This window comes from Camarhynchus parvulus, chromosome 8 (assembly GCF_901933205.1).
Source record: "Camarhynchus parvulus chromosome 8, STF_HiC, whole genome shotgun sequence".
In the NCBI taxonomy this organism is placed as follows: domain Eukaryota; kingdom Metazoa; phylum Chordata; class Aves; order Passeriformes; family Thraupidae; genus Camarhynchus; species Camarhynchus parvulus.
This window is the reverse complement of record NC_044578.1, coordinates 13,029,900-13,048,806: the sequence shown is the minus strand read 5'-3', so window position 1 is coordinate 13,048,806 and position 18,907 is coordinate 13,029,900. Positions and strand designations below refer to the sequence as shown.

Genomic DNA, 18,907 nt, shown 5'->3' with positions numbered 1-18,907 from the left:
CTATTTAAAATAAATACAGTTTTGCCTGACAGGCAGGGAGCTCCTTCTCCTCCTCCCCTTTACACAACTATATTGTACAATTTGCTGTGACTTTGCTCAATCTCTGTAACATGCAGTGAGAGAAATATCCCATGACTCAGACTGGTATGTGTGGTGGTCTCAGCATATTCTCATCATCTCCCCTTACCTCTTGCAACCCTCCTGGTCAATATAAAAGAATAGCAATAATTTGCTTTATCAAATTCCAATTGCATCTGGACTCCAATCTTTAACTTATATTTATTACACAGTGCTTTTAAGTATCATATTACCTAGGTTTCTGGCCACTCTTCTGTTACTTCTGTATCACAAAATGAAAGGTAATGCAAAAAAGATAAAGAAATAATTCAATGGCAAACCATTGCATTTGCAAATATGAATCCATGAAGGCTTTTCTGTTCTTACCCAAATACCTCGCTTAATCTGCACTGTTAAAATCCATATTCTTGATGGAAGAGACCTCTCATCTGAGGAGATGTGAACAGCTTTACAAACCTGTAAAGATTTAGGTGCCTACATTAGGGGTAAGGTTAAATTTACATTCTTGAGAAGTTACGGGAAAAAAGACATCAACTTCTTGGACCACCAACCAGAACTGAGGTCTCCCCATTTTGGTTGACTGCCCAAATCATTAAGCTACAGAGTCATGTTCCCTCTGGTGTTCTCACTTTCTAGTACAGTGAATCATGAATCATTTACTGCCTAGTGCAAGGCTTCAACAGGACAAGTGGAGAATATTTCCATCTCCAGCCAGGTTGTTTAGCTGGTGAGAAATGTGTATTTGAAACCCTTCAAGCAGAGGAGAGAACTGACCCTGTTTCATGCACTGGACAAGTCTCTAAATGCTAGTTGTAGAATAAAGCTTCACCTTTAAAAGAAAGGGATGACTGCTGCTGGGTTTAGTGGCAGACAACTGCATTCATGGGTGTCAGATGCTCTTAGGGTTTGACTGTCACCTTTAACTGCTCAGCTTTGTTTTACACAGAACCTTTGCAATAATATAGGTGCAGAGCTCTTTAGTCTGTTTTATCTTGACTGAAGCAGTATTTGGCCTGATGAGTATTACAGCTGCAGGAAAATTTGATATAAAAAACATGGAAGCGCCTGTTGAGCATAGACATCTTCCCCAGGTAGGCAGCATTTAAGCAGAGTAGTCTTTAAACGTAATGGCTTAAATTCTTTCCATGTTTCTCTTTAGGAGTCAAGTTGCAGAAATTCTATATATTGCCTACATGAAAACCTGGTCCATAGTCATAATAATCAAGTTGAGAGATACGGTAATAGGTTATGAACAGGAAAGGACAGGGTGCTCACAATCAATCATGAACAGAAAAGAACCTCCCACTGGGACTTCCTCACCTCATGATTGCAACTTTCAAGTTTCCCTTACCAAAAGATGGGGCATGAGAGACATATTTGCTTCCAAACTTGCATATTTCAGCTCCCTTTTGCTGTTTTCCCCATGTCTCAATATGTGTTATTCCATTAGAGCAAATGTTCAATTTTTAATTTAGAATTTTCAATTGGTAGCTTTAATCAAGGCAGTTTTTAGTTGTGTGTTACATACAGTTATCTGGTTCTACCCATCAGTTCCTCATGCCAGTCTGGAAGTGCTTTAACCTCAGTTGATTGGATATACTTGCTTTGATTTTGTTGTGTGGTTTAACACAAGGACTTGGTACCTTATATTTTTTTATAAGATTATATTTTTTCCTCTTGTTGCTGATTGCCATTGCAATGGTGAAAGTTATGTGATTGGCTCCCTCTGGAGCAGATACCAGAGATGCATCATGGATCACTGGTCAGAGAGCCCAGACGCAGCAGCAAATTCAGTCTCCCTCCCCTCCCCATCAACTCCGTACAGCGGCACTGCTTTGCAATCCATCTCAGCTGACACCAGCAGAGCATGGAGAGGGAGACCCAGATTTGTTCCCAGGCTTACATCTTCTAGTTCACATTTTGTTGTGCTTGTTTTACATTGCCAGGTGTAACTCTGGCAGCCGTAAAGAACAGTCATTTTCCTTCACTGAAACCGCCTGTAAAAGCCTCTGCTTGGGTAATGATTTGTTATATATTACAAACACCTGCAGCACAGCGAATTAATATCACTAAGTATAGGGATCAAAGATATTCCACCTTTTTTTTCTTTAATTAAATGATCATTTACTTTTGACAGACCTCAATGTTTTTGACAAATAGACTTGAATCTGATTGAAGGTATGGCTACGCCTTCCTAAAAACACAGCAGTCTAAGAATGACATTAGTACCATGCTCCTGTTTTGAGGAACATCGATTGACTACTTAGTACTACTGCTAATTATAAATAATAAAATGTATTCAATAATTACTTAAGATGCTATTCTTCACCTCACTGTGAGCACAGGCTGCTGTTTGTTGACTACTCAGCACCAAAATATGATCTTTTTGTATTATATCTGGTAAATCATAGTACCTTTTAATATATCATTAAGAGACTTAAATTTTTATGACAGTGTTGGAAAGCAAAGTGATAACCCCTTATGTATTTACACAGGAATGGCAGAATTTTCTGCATATGCAAGCACTGAATATTACTGAAGAATAAACCACAAATTTGCATTGCACCACGTTTTGCCTTTCAGTTTTCTCTTCCTGTTGCTTCTCTATATGGCTATGTCAGTTTAATTTGCTTTCATCAGAATTTTTGTTGACAGTAAAATTAATGTGCAAATTTCCTATCAGTTGTATATATTAATATAATTCCCTCTCAAATACAGTTCATTGAAATTAGCACTGGTAAAAGGTGGGATACATATTCATACAGTTATTTACATAAATCCCATTCAGCTTTATGCACCCTAAGCTCTAATGCAAAGTATCTACTACCACAGGTAATTTTTAGCACAAGAGAAACAGCACATAAGTGGCATCTGACTTCCCAAAGATTGGGTGTCGTCTTCTACTAAAGAGATTATTTGAAGAGAAAAAATATGTTAGAAATTACATTGTGACATAACTTTTATACATAAAACTATTGTCTTTACAACAACAACAAAAAGTTGAAAATACTGATGTGTCTCTCCAACAAATCACTCACAATTGGTTCTTTTAAAATTACATAAATTGTGCATGATGCCTCATTTGTGATACAGTGTAAGATATTAATAAATTAATAAAATTTTCAGTAAGAACTTTATTATGAAGCAACTTATATGACAGAGTACACACTAGACCAAAAAGTAAGTTTTATAAAAATAACTGTATACTGGGAATTGATTTATTCAGCACAGCATTTTTATCATTTCTAACATCAAAAATAAAATCAGTTGCAATATGTATATTGATCTGCAGGTTATTTACCTGGATTTAGAATGCTAACTATAGGAAAAGCTATTAGGTCATTATCTATATAAGTTTAGGGAATTCAAGCACCAACTATTCCTTGTTGTGAAAGGCATTAGCTACTAAAAATACAAACTGGATCTACGATGTGCAGGTGCAGATTCTACTCAGCAATGCAGCTCTGTTTGTGTAAGTTTTCGCTGGTAAACAGAGGAGCTGCAAGGTCACGAAACAGACAATGGCACATCTCTTAGAAACTTAGGCTTTACTCTATAGACTTGCAGTTTTTATATTTCCCTGAGCATTATGCTGCAACACATGACTTACAGCAGTCTCTATTTTTCACAATTTTCCAGTTAATGAAAGTAATGTTTAAATACTCTGAAGTTAGATTATTAACTTCTACAAAATAGAAACAGATGTGTGTCTCAGTATGCCATTAAATTTATGATTTACATAGTATTCTTGAATACAGCTGAGCAGAGGCCAATGATTCTAATTTGCTCTAGATTTACAATAACCTGATCTGGTTTTTGTAAGTACTGAAACACTTTAAACAAAATTAGAAAGCTGTTGTGCTTTGTGTGATTAAAGATGCAATTCCCTTTGGGCTAATGAGAAGAGTTAGAACATGTTTCTTTCTTTATGGATGTTTCTATTATAAACACGAGTACCATACATTATGTATTTTTGTTACTATTTCTTTGCTTTTAATTATAAAATAAACTGATTGAGTTGTACTGCAGTTACAATGAAACAGTGCCAAAATCTAGCTAAAAAATGCATACTGAGGTTTATAAAAAATCCTTAAAATTCTTGAGGGCCTTGAGATCTTGTTAGAAAAATGCTAGTTCCTTATAGTTTGCAGAATCCAAAACATCTCTGTGATTTAAAACTATGCAGTTTAAAGGAATTATTTAAAAAGCTAACACATTTCTCAGCTTATTACACTATGTAAAGGCACAGCATTTTACAGAACAGAGTTTCTGTGTATTCACAGCATTTTACATCTGGAGGTTTTTTTCACAAATTCACTGTATCTAATGGCAGAAGTCACAACTGGAATGAATATTTATTGTTTAAAACAAAGTGTATCTGTGTGTAGAGACCAAGTTGTGTTGCTGTGACACTAAAGACAAGTTTTTTAAAGAGTCAAAATGAGATTAGATCTGTCAGATATAAGCAATGCAGGAAAAACACCCTGTGTATGAATATTTGAGGTCTGTTTCAAAGATTCTGAAAATCAGAAGCTAGGCCTCTAAAGATGTATGGATTCAATGTTAGCTAGAAATTAGGTATTTCCACATTGTAATCTATGACTCTGGTGGAAAATGTAGGTCATTTACCATTGTAATTAACTTTTCACAGGGAAAGGTGACATAGTAAGGGAGTGTATCCATCTATTTAATAGGGACTTTTTAAAAGAATTTTTAAAACTACTTCAACTATTCTTTGCATATTGTGCTCCAAAAATCAAATGGATTTTATGAAGGTAGAAGTAATAAACCAGACATTTATTTTACATAGTACCTGGAATATAATATTTCATGTATTTTTTTTTAATTTTCTATTTTACATACTGCACTGAAGATAATATAGGCTCAGTATTATACACTCATATTAAATCATACTACAATATATGTATTTATATTTATCTTTACCTCTGATGAAATGTTTAATATTATTAATCCTTTCATTTTAATTATATATAATTAACTATCATTAAAACAGGAGCATTACCTTTTAATAAAAATTTAATCATACATTTACTCAAGCACGGGATCAAAATGCTACACAAGGATGACATGTCTTGAAAGTGATTGAATGAATTCAATTTATTTGGCCACTCACTCTTCCAACACACTTAGGGATTGCCATCTGTGCTTCACTCAAGGGATCTCCAAGGGTAAGTTCCCACACCCTGTTCTGCGTCAGACCTGGGATTGCAGCATCAGGCACTGTGAGCCCAGTGCCCAGCCTGGCTGCTGCTCCAGGCTCAGCCTTGGGGTCCAGCAGTGTCCCTGGCCCCCCAGCACATGGCTGCTTACCAGGGTTCCTCACTGGACCTGGCTTGCTGTCGTGGAGCTCTGGTACAATTCCTGACCCAGGCAGACTCATGGGCACATATCTCATTTAAGGAAGCATAAGGATCTCTATGGATTTTTTTTTTCTGGGGGATCTGGCAATGGCAACTGGAATGAAAAGATGGTAGGGAAAATATTTTTCATCCTACATTGAGGCTGAAGCGCATATAACTGGACAAATGTGGTTTCCTCTGAACTTTCTGGGAAATTTTTCTCTTAAACAAGTACCCACACATGAGGTATCAGGCTGACTACAAGAGATTGGCAAACACTTTAATTAATTCAACTTTGTGTCTAGGGAAGAATTAGTATTGGAGAATTGTTTGTTTCCTTCCTGAAAAAATGAGTATGGATATGGAATAAATTATTGTTAGGAATGAATGGCATCAGGCCATCAGAACTTTGTACTTTTCACCCATAACTTAACATAAGCTGAGGCCCCTCTTCTGCAAACACACAGGTCTAGGTCAGCAAACTTCTGCTGAACCACGACCATATCCACAGTCCTGCAAATACTTTTTCCCAACAACATTAACTTAGAAATCACAAATATAGGGAAATGTGTCATCTTGTATTAAAATTAGTGCAGAGTTTTGGAGAAGTTTTTAATTATTTTGATAAATTCATACTAACTCACTGAGGCCCAGATTGTGGAATTGTATTTGCAGCAAACTGTTCTTCAAGAAGCCCTGAGTGATTAACTTGGGAGGCTGGACGTAAAAACTGCAGATGAGAATTCCATATGTCTGAGACAAAGCACCTGAAAGGAAAACTCACATTTTAATGACAGAGCATGGGATGGCCATTACAGGAATATATTGTATTGATAAAAAGGGAAAACACCTGGTCAACAAAGGTTTTGCAATATTTTTTCATATTAGTTATTTTAAAGTCATATTAAGCTGTCAGAAGACTTGGGTTCATTATGAACACTCTGTTTCTTAAAGATGCTCGGTGAGTCTGGATGCACTTAGGATAATTTATTTTCCAATCAACTCTGAGTTGCCCAGACCTGCTTCTATTGAAGTCAACTTTTATTTTTCCAAAGAGAATTAAATTAAGTTTAATTTTTCTTCAAAAAGAAGCTTAGTTAGGTTTCTTAATTGTCAATTTTCTTCAAACAATTACTGCATGACAGAATTTTTAATACATTAACACCCAATAAATCGTGTAATTCCTTATATTAAAGACCACTCTAAAAACAGTTGTCTGGTGCAATTACTCAACAACTCAGAATAAATAGGAAGTTCAAAATTGTGTTTATATTAGTTCTTAACCTTTCTAATAAGGTTTAAAGTTATCTTATCCAAAAAGATATTTAAATTGAAAAGGGGACTGTATTTTAAATGTTTCTATGGCTGGAAGATTTCATACATTGAAAAAATAATAACTAAAAATACCCTTTCCTGTTTTGGTGTTTTTGTTTTTTTTTTTGTATTTTGCAGGAGTGTTTCATATTAATATTGACATGGGTAAGGCACTTCAACAAACTTGAGAATGATAACAAGGCCATTTTGCAATGGCTTTTTTGTTGAACAATGGAAGTATGAAGAGAAGAGCGGATTTGGACTATTCAGTTCCTGCCACTCTGATCTCTCTCTATTGCACAAGGTTCTGGTCAGAAAGTTTTAGTGTCTCCAATCTATAGACTGCCCATTTTCAGAAAATTCCAGAATAGAAATTCCAGTAAAAACATGTAGGAGAACCTTCAACCTTGTGACAAGACTTTTATACTTATGAAAACCTGGCTTCGTTGAAGAGCTGCTGTCTTCATTATTTAATTTCTTTGTGGAGCTCACAGTCAACATGATCCCGTTGAGTTCTTTATTTAATATGTTTCAGAGCACAGGACACCTGCTGACTTCTTTAATAACGAGTTGTCCTCCGTTGGCTTATATGTGAAAACTGTTCAGCAGAGGCAAGTAAAGAATAACCTTAGACATTAAGGCTGATTCCGTTAAAAAAATAAAATAAAACTGTGTCCAGGCTCCACACCCGAAGTCCCTAAAATAAATTTGCAAGGGCTTTTCACAGCATGGAATTCAGGTGGATTTTTTTTTAATTGAATTCTGTTCTGTGTGAGTGCAGCTCAGCAGAATTCAATTTCCAGGTAGGCTCCCAGGAAACAAATACATGCTAAGTATTTTTATCACTAATGTCTTGGATTTAGTTTCTTGAGTATTATTTAGGTTTGCCTGTGGACAGAGTTGCTAATGTTTACCTTAACACAGGGCTCTGTGATTCCCATTGGAAAAGGGACTCTTTAAAAAAGAATTGGCTAAAGCACAGAAGTTTAACAATGAATAAATTCCAAGGCTTTGTATTGTGTTAATAAGGATCAAATTCTACTTCTTCGTACAAATCCTATGAATTTGATGGGAAAACTCCATATTCTCAATTCAACCTACATTTTTTTGTCCTACTTTAAAATATTTTCCCTACTTTGTTGGAAGCCTCTTTCACACCTTGTTGGAGTTATGGGGTTATACTGTTACAGATGATTCAGGGAAGCTCTACACTCTCAGTCCTGCAGTTTGTAAAGGAAGTAACCCTACTAAGATCAATGAGCCCTGCTCTGAGTGGATGGTAAGTAAAACAAAGAAATCAGACTTTGACCAATTACTTTATCTTAATTGGCCTTATTCTGCACTGATTCACATTTCTCCTGTAATTCTTTCCCTTCTGCTGGAAAACATTATTTCACCACAACCCACAGAACTCAGGTGATGAATAAAAAGCATTGCACAAATGAAAACTATGCTCAGCCACTGGTAACTCACATTCAGATTCTTTTTCAACAGAATATTTTAAAAATGATTTTTGTTTTACAACTATAAAGAACACTGTGACTGATAGGGCAAACTGGTAAAACAATTAACTGGTTTAGGTTTTTTGTGTTAACCCTTTATTTTACTCAAAGAAATACTCTGAACCAGTGGTTCAGCCTTGTTAATTATTTTATATAACAATCAATAAATTAAGAAGCTTTTATCCACCACTGGCATTATGTGATGGATGTTTGTGTGATGAAGGCATATGTGCTCCCACCTCAGGTTCTGTCTGAGGACCTAATTCAATATATGCCCAAGCCCTACTAGAAAACAGACTCTGCCTGGTTTTAAATCTGCTTCCCTTTTCTTTAAGAGGAAATATCTCAATTTACTATATTGACTACTATATATAGTCTATATTATCATTATGCCCATGCCTCTATATTCTATATTATTTATTACCTATTGCTTGTTTGTATTACATTGCTGAAGAATCTTTAGGTGTTGGATGAATGGAATTATTATTTTGTAACTGAGTATTTTTAATAGGTAAGTTTGTTGATACATGTGTAAGGTTTATTAATGCTTTTGTTAGGTTTGTCAGGAAATTAGGATATGGTAGAGATATATGTCTTTTTAAAATCCATCTTGTAACAACTTGTGCACATAACCTCTTTTCAATTTCTGCTTACGAGTAATCATTTTTATATGTGTTTAAATCACATTTCAATTTTCTGTAGACACAGTTCTTACTACATAACATACACCAGTGCTAGTTTTGTAAATATGTTTTCACTATTACTTTGTAGAACTGAGACAAAACAACAGCTTCTCTGCAGGATGATAACAATGCCTACCAAAGGATTCAAATCAGGATGGACACTGGAGAGCACACAGAGCAAATGGCAAACCTATCCCAAAGAAGGTCTGTAGCACCACCTCCTTTTGAAATTGCACAACTTTTACTTTTCAGCCTCAGTGGGGGTTGAATGTCACGGGGATGGGAGGAGGACACCAAACCTCACAGAAATCTCCAAGCTGAAGTCCAGCACCCAGCAGCACCATTTCAGTGTGTGCTGCCAGAGCAGCTCTATGGGGCCACTGTGCCCTGAGCCTACCTGCAAGCACAATCCACCAGAGAAATGCTGGATGAGTTTAGGTCTGGCAAAAATAGTTGTGAATACAGCCTGCCTAGGGACTGGTGTGGGATTCAGGCCTGATTTCAGGCCCAGCAAGGAGGTGCAGGCAATGTGGGTGTGCCCACACTGTGGGCAGGGCAGGCTCCTGCTCCTTGCCCTTCTGCGCCATTCCCCCAGGCAGCTGCACCAGGGTGACCTCGGAGGAAGGCTGCATTCTCCAAAGAGGTTTTGTCACAGTTCCTCCTTTTACTTTCCTTAACTGTAACTCTGTGTGGTGTGGCTAAGCTGGTCACAGACAGATAAAATAAGACACATTTTTTTTCACTTCAGCTCATGTCTCTTCTTCCTGTGCTCCATACAAGTATTTTGTAGCACATGAGGAAAAATGTTTATGTACTGCCTAAATCAGTCTAAATAAAATGTTAAAGGTGACAATCTCTTTAAACATTACTGATCATTACTTACACAACTACATTTTAAAATTGTGAAAACAAATGCTTTGACCTTGTGAGCTATGGAAATATTTAGAATCAAATCCGCTCTGCTTTTTTGGCTAATAGTTGTGATTTGCATAGTAGAACCTTGAATGTAGTCATAAATAGCTACAGAATCCATCTTGGCACAATGCCCAGCAATGTTAGGGTGCCAGACAAAAAATCGGGTCAACCACTTACCAAGTAAGTCATTCTGTCTCAACAAGGTGATGTCTAACAAAGAAGCTACAAGGCTGAAGACAGCTAACATATTCAGCTGCTGTTCAGAAAGACAAGAATTTTTAATTTATCAAGATAATCTACTACTCGTAATCAGTACACAAAGTGAACTCCCTCTTGAAAAAAAAGAAAAGCCCATAAATTGTTTTTGCTAATTAAGATGAATATTATTCCTGTGAAATGAACCAAAAAGTTCTGTATAACCAGAATCCCAATAGAGATCTATAATCTCAAAGAATAATTGCAGAGTTTTAATTGAGAAGAAAGTGAGAACTATTTTTTTTGTCTCCTTCTGTTTTTAGCTGCAGCTGTCTTCCATGTGTGTTAGTGGGTCTTTTGTGTTCTCAGTTAATCTGACATGATTTTCCATACATTAAAACTTGTGGAATTAAAAATTTATGAGAAAATGTTTATATATTTGATGAAATGCTACCACAAAATGGCACATATTTAGGAATAATTTGAGGCAACAGATCATTTATTAACATATATAGAAAAAAGTCCATTTTTAGATTAAAATCTAGATGTTATGACTGCTGATAGTAATGTGCATTTAATCATCATACATTAAGCAGAGGTAGAGTTAGAAATGAGAAGATAAGAATATTTTCTTAAAGCAATATTAATTATATGTTCAACAATTTATTTTATCCTGTGATATTTATCTTGGTTTTGAGATTAGAGAAAGCTTTGCCATGCTGAAAGGAAGTAATATGACGAAGCTCAGTTTCCCATTCCTTAAACAGAAGATACCCAACTTGAAAATATATTTATATTTGAAATAATATTTACATAAAGGACATCCATAATCAAGAGAGTAACCCTGGACTCCTGAGCAGAGAGAGAAAATTCATTGAGGTATACATGTTTATATGTATAAAAATTAATTCTACCCAAAATAAGATATTACTGTCTCTGTTGAAGTAACCCTTAAAGTCCAAGCTTTTGTCCTATCTGCTTCACTTATAGTGTAAATCACACATTTAGCTTCAAAATAAAAATAATTATAATTTCACTTAACATGCAAATTTAGAGTTAAAAATTACCTCAGATCAGGATACTGGCTGAATACGTTTGTTTTCATGAAAAAATGAAATACTGTGTCTCTCTTCTTCCCTTCCCCCAAGCCTTCGTCACAAAATCAGCCTCAGGCTAAAATGGTTTTAAGGAGAACTAAAGCTGCTGGTAAACACTTACCTTTGACAATATTTTTGTCTAATGAACATTGCAGAGAAGGGTGTATGCAGTACAAGTGTCTGTCTGTGGCTGCAACCTACGTACAATCCTTGTGCCAAGGGCCCACTGCTAATAGGCAAATAGACACAGAAGAGGCAGGCCCTTTGATGGTTTAATCCCAAACATACTTAACTGTCACACAGTTAATCTCTTAGATTAAAAATGACTCTTGAGTTCTTCTTGAACATTTTTATGTTTGTGGATGAAAGAGGTTAAATGTAGTTCTCATGCCTGTTTGGACTGTTCTTTTATTTTTCTTTTTTATGTCCCCCCCACCCCTAGTTTAACATGACTTTTCCCTTTCTTTAATCACAGATAAGCCCCTGAAGGATCTGCAGGCATGATAGTTCTGAAATATCCCATTCTTTCCCTCAGAGCAGGCAGGTAAAAGTGCATTACAGACCTTGCCAAAGCAAACCTCATTGCTATTATCCAAGGGGTAGAGCTACAGATCAAAACCAAGCATCAAAACAGCTTCACCTACAGGTTTTACTTTCCTAGAAAAAAGTTTCAAAGAACAACTAACCCTCCACATTGATCAGAAATAATTCTTAAAGGTCATCATAAAACTTGTGTTTTGCTATTGGTTTTCTTGAACACATTTTGATACTGCTCTTATCAGGTATAACAAAAAATCAGTCCCATATATTTTGAATCATTGGTTTAAGCTCTGATGCATTTGATTTTTTGAATAATCTACTTTTTTTATGGAGTTTTGAGTTCTTTTTGGGATGAGATGGAAGATCTTTCAAGTGTAACACTAAGAAGAACTTTTTAAGTCAGAACTTGTGCTCCAGTGAGATATTTTTCAAGTAACATTTCTTTCCACTTTAGCTTCCACAGTAGTTTCACTTCATGATGGTTTTATGTTGATTTCATAGTACATTTTTATGTAGTGGGAAAGGATATTTTTTGTAAAGTGAATGCCCAAGACCTGCTGGAAAACATTTCTCCTCAGCAATGTACTCGTAGGATTCAGTAGTTTGTTCAGAAGTGTTATTTTAGGATGACCTTTACACATACAGTATAATGGATTTTTTTTTATTATTTGATTGTAAAGATGTTATGATCAAGGGGCAAAATAAATGCTGCCTTTTTCAGCCATAAAAAATAAAAGAATGAAAGATGAAACCATCTTTTTAAAACAACATGGTAGCATGCAGAAGTGATGTCTGTGTTTGTAAACTACACATTTTTAAATTCACACATACAGCAAAGCTCTAGTGAAACATAAATAAAGATCAGTTTTATACAGTTCAAATAGCAACACACTATGAAAGCCACCCTTTTTCAGCCTAAAGAAGAGAGATAGTTATATTTAAGGGGTTTTATACATTACAAATAGTTGCTCTTAAAAATGAACAGTTGGGCATTCTGTGGTCATCAACATTTCTAACAAGGATGTAAATCCTCCCATATTTTCTTTTGAGTAATTGGCATAATGTTCTGCAAATCTTTTCTAGGTAGCTTACTGGATTTGAATATTCAAATATTTTCAGCTGTATAAGCCATATAATTATGAAATTGTACAGTACAGTTATTTCTCAAGCAATTTGGCAACCCTTTCTTACAAGAATTTACCTTCTGTTCTGTGTTATCAGAAACAGAAAAAGCTTTTTGCTTACCATTCTGGAAAAGATGGAATTCATCATTCTGCCATAAAGACCCTAGAAAGCAAAGAAAGTGTTATTAGTTATTATATTCTAATCTGCAGGGATTCTAACTGCCAAACAGTGCATCAGCATCAAAACAAAAAATGAAAATACATGTTCAAATCATAGACCAATAGTTTAATGCAGTTCCAAATATGTATTATATGTACTTAGCAGGTACTGGATTAGAAAAAAGCACAAGTTATTGTGCATATCTGTATTTAGAACTGCATGCCAGTTGGAATTTATATGCATAGTGCTCACAAAATACAGACATAGAATCTTGGCATCCAGCTTGTGACTGGATTTTTAAAAACAAAACTACGGGCTTGCTGTCACTCTGCTATGGACTGGGAGAAAACATGAGGAGCATAAAGGGTTATGATCAGAAGAGACAATTATCAATGACATATTAAAGGCTTTCTTCCTAACTCACTGAGAAATTTGAATTAGTTATTGAAAAAAGTCCATTACTATTAAAACAATTAATCAGCCTTTACATTTTGCTTCAGAATAATATTGCTCATGAGTTCTAAGTTTACAATGGTCAGACTGGTCCTGAGGGAGTACTGAGTACAGCCCACACCTTGTCAGCATGCTCTAACCATGGTGTGAAAATGAAAGCATGGATACTGGTTAACTCTCTTCACTTCCTTCTTTCCTATCATCCCTTTCAGCCTGTTTTACACCTGACATCATGGCCATTCTGTTTTCTTTAGAAAGAAATTAATCACTGCTACCATTCCCTGTACCAAAGGCTGAACAGAGAGGAGTGATCACTTTCACTCAGTACCTACACAGAGCTTCTCTGTTATTTCATGTGCTATATGTACCAATTGTGCACTTTGAGAATAAAAAGTTGACAGGATAATAGGCTAAATTCTGTGAGCATTTCTCACACAGAATACAGCTTTACTCCTGCTGAAATGGCCAGATTTAGGTACAGAATCTGCCCCATATATAGTTTTCTGAGGTAAAACAGTTTTGTGCCAAAAAAGGAAGAACACTCAAAACCCACTTATTATTCTTAACTGTTTTCACTGTTTGAGAAAATTAAATCTTTAAGTATACATGCAAGGGAGAGAATTAAAGAATTTAATTAAATATTAAGTTGAGAAAATGTTACTAGTACGAAGAGATGCAGTCACAAGCCACTTACAAAAAGAAATGTTGAGGTCTAAGTAGGACTATTATCTTTAAGGAGGAAAAGTAAAAACTCAAATAAATGATAGATCAAGTCCAGGTTTTCACCATGAGCACATGTACCACTGGATGAACTGTAGGCATTTAAAGGAAAGGGAGACTCCAGATAGAGAAGAATTCCACAGTACAGTAAAGAAGTTATTTCCTTTCAAGGAGTTTACCTTGGGCAAAAAGGGAGTTTCCAGGGTATGCAGTGCTGCAGAAATTCAGCCCTAATGTAGGTTGCATGCAGCACAAGAAACAGGGAGCCTGGCTAAGCTTGTGTAAATTAGAGCAATCCCTGAGGGCTGCTCTATCTCACATGAGGATTCATTGGCCTGTAGCAGCCCTGAATCTCAGCATCTACAGAGGTGGCTTAAAGCTGCTTTTGGGCTTTCTTCATGGGCTACACCTCCTTCAAAGTGCCTCACTCAGATGTAGCACGGGATATTTCTTTTGCTTCCTTTTATAAAACGCAGGAAAACAGGATGCCTCTCAGCCAAACAAACAATATTTCACGTAAGCTCAAAATAAATCCTTTGAACATCTGCTCCAGTGGAGCCAAGTTCCCACAAAGCACTGGTTTCTGTGTGCTTCCCAGAGATCTCTGCTCCTCAGCCCTCTGAGTTTGCAACCATGCTGTTTGAGTGAGGTATACATTTATCAACTGCCTGTTTGGGCCTCTTACTAAAAAAATCCATTCATTTCATCAAAGTAATAGTTTCCTTTCCTCCACACAGCTTTTGAGTCACCTTGCCACAAAGCTGTGATTTTCTTTTTCCAAAACTATTTGTATACCAATAAAATGTCACTACATCATAAATGAACAAAAGCTCTCATTGACTTCAAAAGGAATTATATTCACAACAGATTTTGTCTCTAGTTCTTACCTGCTTAATTATTAAGATTCTAGAATGTAAGTTACAGTGTTGTAAGATATGAACTGAAAATTGTGGGCCTGTCCCCACCTATCAGCCAGGTATGCAATGCACCAGGCTGACACATGAGTTGTTCAATACTTTCACACGAGTGTCCTCCTGAAGGCATTGCAGCAATGTTTGTGCTTAGAGTTAAGTATGTGTTTTAATGTTCTACTAAATCATAGTTTAAGTACTTAGATGGTTCCAGATGAGCAGAGCAGATGAAAGTAAGTAAGTTTAGTGTGATGGCTAGTGTACAAACTCTTTGGACACAAATAATTTTGATTAACAGGTTATTTGCTGCTAGAATTACTAGTTTAGAAGAAGTGAGTCAAGGCTTCTCCTGGATTTTATTTTCACTGGCTGAAATAAGTAACTGTCTGGGTAAGTGTTTGATCACCCAGCTCTCAAATTTAAAGAAATGCTAACAAGTTTTTGATCTCCTTTCTGAAAAATCAGATTTGTCTATTTAGGTTATAACTGTCTTCAGTGCCTCTGGCACTGGCGTTACAAATGTCAAAAAGAAAAAGAAAACTACTTCAGCCCTGTAGTTCCTGTTTGCTTAGTGAAGTTTCTGGAGCATTAAACAAAACTGCCCATTTCTGATCACGGGCTCCTGAAGAGGGCAGCACGTTCTAGATATTATTGAACTGTAAACTCTGAGGTGCCAGCCTGGGCCTGCCTGTACTGCATGCAGAGGAAGGGTGAATAAAACTTTCTGGATATTCTGTGTACATGCTTCCCATAATACAGTAAGTCAGCAAAAGTCCTAGGCTTTTGACCGAGGTCAAAACTGTATTTGATTATTAAAGAGGACATTCAAATTAGGTACCTGAAGCAAAGTATTTAAAAAGAGAGCAACAAAATACCAGCAAGGAGAACTTCCACAAGGAGTATGTTTTATCTTTAACACTGTAGATAACTTTTCCTATTGGCAGTGCATTGACTATCAAAACTACTAAAGGGGTTAGATTTAATTATCTCACTTCTTTGCACATTTCATCTCAATTGCTATGGCAACATTCAGTTGCCTGAGCAGCAATGTACACTTTAATCAGATATTTCCTCACTCATTTCTCTGTGCACCACAGCAATGTAGTCAAATTTACAGCCAAACCCTGATGCATCTGATAACACCTCTTAGGAATTAATGGTTAGGTTTCCTCTGCCCCTCACCCATAGCCACAAGTATTTCTAGAGAGTTTTGCACTCCTATGACCAAAGCTTTAGGAGTTGAAAAGCGTGTGTGATTCCCTGCCACTGTTTCTTCCCTATTTCACTTGATATTATGTTGTCTTCTGCCACCATTCCCTTTTCCCAAGGCTTCTACTCACTGGGGAATTCTTCCCATCAAGCAAAGGGCAGGTCTTCTGGTCCCTGCAGGAACTCTTTCAGGGCTGACAAAAGGAAACATAATAATTGGGCAGACAATATGGTTCCTCCCATATTCCACCCTGCCCTGAAAAGCTTTTTGTTGGATTACTCAGCCCTGATTAAATGCTTCGTCAGAGTACATCATAGTTCTTTAAAGTTCTTGGCCCAGAAACCAGGAACATGGGCTAAAATAAAAGTAATTAGAAGTGATGAGCAGATAGTAGGGACTCCTTATTGAAATGCAGACAGCAAAAAGAGTCAGGAAGCTAAAAGTACATGGGGATTACTAAATTCAGGTTATGGGAAATCTTGATATTTCTGACATAGAATATCATCTGGTTTGCTAACATGTCACCATTAAGGTAAAGGGCAAAGAGAGATAAGTTCCTAATACTGCCTTAGTGTCTATGGTGAAAAACATAGAAATGCATTAGAAGGATTGAATTTGTTTGGATTATAGTGAAACATTTAGGAAAGAGAGATAGGCATAAAGCATTAAAGCATAATTCCACATATTCTGAAGATTGTCTTTAGACAGACAATTTTGGTTTTTTGCATTAAAGAAAACATTCTATACTGTTTCTTGTTCTAGATGTATTTTTCATAGCTGTTCATCTCTTTGCATGTAATCAACTATCACAGCTCACTTTTTAATAAGGCCTCAAATCACTGCTGTCCTAAAGATTTTGAAAACCCTGGGTAAGTACAGAGTTGTCTTGGATCATTTTGTTCCAGAGAGGTATAATGGAGTCAGAGTCAGAACCACTCCACATCTTGTCAATGATAACAAAGTCTGATCAACTTCCCTGACCATGCAACATGAAGTCACTTTCTACACTTTATCTCCATGTGAGCCATAGCAGATTTTCTAGAGGCTTCACAGCTCAGGATACCAAAAACTATAAATCATCAATTTATTAGGAAAATAGAGGAAAAACTGTGCACACTGTGCTTTCTATACATGACAAAGATCTGCTCATAAATTACAAGGAAGCTCACATTAAATGGGATATTTATTATGGACCTGGGGAGACTTTTCCAGCTCAGGTACCAAAGCCTAACATTTGTGGGCCTATGTCACATGACAGCACTGTCTCACAATCCACCAGTGAAGTTGTTATTTTTTCAGTATTCTGATGAAAAAACTAAAAGTTACAGAATCTACAATGCTTTTTCACAGCAGTACTTCTAGAGATGTACACTCATACAGTCTGTCTTTGAAATTAATAGGTCTAATCTTATAAATAAAAACTATTTCAGTTTATAGGACCGCTCTCAGTAGTTTAAAATAAGTACCTCCTTCAACTTTGTATATCCAATATGAACTTTATATATAACTATACACAATATATAACAAACAACACTGTACCATAGGGGATGCAAAGATCTTTTAAAGTTCAGTTTTTGAGATTGTATTGGAAAAGAAAAATTTTTAAAATACCCAAAACTTTAAACCTAAAAATTTCGATATCTATGAAAAGTAAAGAGTACAAAATGTTTGTATTATAATTTCTTCCACTTGATTGTTGATTCATCTAACTTTGGAAGAGCTATGCTGATTTCCACCAGCTGAGAATCTCTTACATAGTCTTTATAACAATAGTAATTTTTTTTTTCTGAAATTATCTATGTCACACAATTGGAAATCTAGGCCAAACAATAAATTCCTTGTTTGAATGCTTTATAAACAAGAAAATTTGTAAAAGATTGTTGTGGTTTAGAAATGGTGGTCTCCAATTTGGTGCTCCCACTAAATCCACCTGAGCCTTCCCCTCCCCTCTCCAAATGGAGGCACAAAAGGCAAAGATCACGTGTTGAGATAAGAACAATTTATTGGAAATGGCAATGAGATAAGAAAATGAACAGTAGCAGTAATATTAATAACAAAAGTGTACAAAAAAGAGAGTGATTCACATGCAAATATGCTCACTGAGGAACTTGTGACCTGACCTGCAGCCACACCACCCTGCAAGCCCTTCCCCTCCTCCTGGAAAAGAGATTCCTTTCCCCAAACCCCTGGCAGTGATGTGGGGTGGTATGGAATAACATCCTTGTCCTGGCCATGCCCTTCCTGGCTACTGCAAAAAATTAATCCTGTTCTAGCTGCAACTAGGACAAAGACCCTCACAGAACAGTGCCATGTCATTAAAAGACATTTTTTGTACCTTGTGTGATTTTGCTGTACATGTGTAAGAACTCCAGTTTTGGAACATATTTCCCTATCCTTTTGACTGTTTTCTAGGATTGTATGAAAGATGTACCCAACAAATATTAGGGAAAAGTCACCTATACAAAAAGCAGACTTGCTAAAGTACTTTAAACTTTATTAAGCCCCTTACCTGTTTGTGTTTATGTGAAATAATCAAAAGTAAAACATTTTCAAATCAGTTTTGGGTGAGGATGAGATTTCCACAGGGTACAGTAGAGCTCAACACAATGTAATCTCTAAACTAAGGCACATCATACAGTTCTGTA

The 18,907-nt window shown here is 36.2% G+C and overlaps 1 protein-coding gene across 2 annotated transcripts in view; it reads right to left on the bottom strand.

Annotated features, from left to right (window-relative positions):
• Positions 1-18,907, bottom strand: part of ADGRL2 (adhesion G protein-coupled receptor L2) — a 383,827-nt gene that overhangs the window by 162,065 nt on the left and 202,855 nt on the right. For both annotated transcript variants that reach the window (XM_030953164.1, XM_030953165.1), the window contains one exon: positions 12,930-12,971. The gene's annotated coding sequence lies outside the window, so the exon portion shown is untranslated. The remainder of the gene's footprint in view (positions 1-12,929; positions 12,972-18,907) is intronic.